The sequence below is a fragment of the Alligator sinensis genome, unplaced genomic scaffold, assembly GCF_000455745.1.
Source record: "Alligator sinensis unplaced genomic scaffold, ASM45574v1 scaffold607_1, whole genome shotgun sequence".
Classification (NCBI taxonomy): domain Eukaryota; kingdom Metazoa; phylum Chordata; order Crocodylia; family Alligatoridae; genus Alligator; species Alligator sinensis.
In genome coordinates this window covers 1810405-1812517 of record NW_005841935.1, presented here as the reverse complement: position 1 = coordinate 1812517, position 2113 = coordinate 1810405, and positions in this window count along the sequence as shown.

Here is a 2113-nt window from a genome sequence, read left to right as displayed (position 1 = left end):
ACCCAGGAAAGGAGATATAGGCTGGAGCTGCCCCTGACGCGCCTGCCCGCCCCCCGCCTCCTTGGCCGCAGTAGGAATTTGCTCCGAAGAATGAGTTCAGAAATCAGTCCCCGCCGCAGACCGCACCCGGGAGATCCTGTCACGCTGCGGGGGCCCAGGTGGCAGGTTTCCAGCCTCGTTACGTGCAGGCAGAGCCCGCGCGTGCCAGCCGCGACAGTAAGTGCAGCGGGATACAAAACTGGGTCTCGGAGCAAGGTGAGCCCAAGGGCTCGATCGTGGGGGGCCGGAGACGGCAGCGGTGGGCCCCCAGGCCCAATCCTCCAGCACACGGTTCAATCCTACCTGCAGGTGGGCCCTGCGAGGCTCAGCTGGCCCGCGGGGCCAAAAGCTGAGCACCACTGCTCTAGACGCTTGAGCGAGCTGGACTTGCCAAAGCCCCACGGTAGCATCTCATTTATTTGCTTTATTTTCTGACAACTGAGCCAACGTACCTTTCGTTGCAGAAAGCACTTCTCTTTCTTCCTCTGTACGCACTTTTGTTACGTTGGGTAACATCCACACAAATGTGGATTTTTCCATTAGGTTTCAGTACTAGTCTGCAAGTTGATGAGTTTGGGAAATGACTCCCATCTTCTCCATCCTCTTTAATTCTTCCTTGCCTTTTTTTCTGCAAACAAACGGGGATGCGTGCAGGAGCTGTCAGAATAAACAGTCAGTGATGGTGCCAGTGTCTGTTTGCCTGACTGCCTCACACAAACCTGTGAAAATACAGATATTGTATGGTTTGTCTGTTGCTGTTAATCAAGGTCAAATTTCTGGAGTAGGCAGAGACCTTGTATTTCTGGCAACTCCAGTAGGTGAAGTGTTAAGCCTCGTATCACATCATAGGTTGTGGCAGTTTTCCCTCATTTTTCCAATATCCCTTTCAACTAGCCAGAAACTTCTAATGTAGCATTATTTACCCCAGCTCCTCTGGGGGGGCTTCTTGTACTAGCATCCATCTAGTGTTATTACTGCTAGTCCTCTGTAGTAGTGGGAGCAGAGGACCACAACTCTATGACTAGGGGCCTAATGAACTTGAGGCAGGTGTTGGCCAATTTTGTGTGCAGATCGTGGCAGCCATTTTGGTGGGCCAAGCACAGTAAGCCCCTCCCAAGCCCCTGATGGAACAACAGCCACAGTGGCCCTAGCCCTCACTGTTGATTGTCTGTGAGGGTGGTCCGTCATGTGGCCCCTCCCCTTGCCACTGAACAGCTGCGAGGCCTGTCCATCATGCCACCCTTCCCCCTTGTGGATTGCTGGGGGTGGTGAGGCTGAATGATGCACAGCCCTGGCAGCCAGTCAGCGGTGAAGGGCGGGGATGACAGCCATCTTGCCATGCAGCTGTCCTTCCTTCTTCCCTTCCCTCCCCACTGGGCTGCACAGCCCAACCACAGCAGCCATGAGGATGGCTGGCTCCCCAGAAGGAGCCAGCATTTTATTCTTGGTAAGTTTTTTGTTTTTGGGGAGCCTGCCAAAGCCCAGAGCCTGGCTGAAATCATAGTTTCCAGGAGACTTGCAAAACAGTGATTTCAGTAGGTCACTACCTATGATCACTCCACATGGCTCAGTGAGATGGCTGCCTTCTCTGAAAGGGAGTGGGCACTGACTTCTAATCTGAGCCCTTATTCACAACTAGCCAATTGCCCATCAAGAATGATGGGCAGGGGGTGTGGGTGGGGACAGTGGCCTGCGTCTGGCTACCCCCCTGCACCTTCAGGGCCGGGCCTGCTCCCCCTTTCCCCCACTCTGCCATAGGGCCAGGCCTGGCCCACCCACCCTTCCTGCCACCATTGCGGGGCTGGGCCTGCCCCCACCACCCGACCTCCCTGCCACTGTTTCAGGGCCGGGCCTGACCCCCCACCAGCCCTTTGTTCATATTCCCCTCCGTACCACATGCCCCTTCCCCCATGTGGGGGGAAATGGTGCACAGTCCAGGGAGAAACACGGAGAAGGGGCACGCTGTGTGGGCGGAACATCGGTGAAGGGACCTGTGGTGTGGGGGGAACACAGGTGGAGAGGCATGTTGTGCATTGGAGAGGTGTGCACCATGTGTGGGTGAAGGGACACAGAG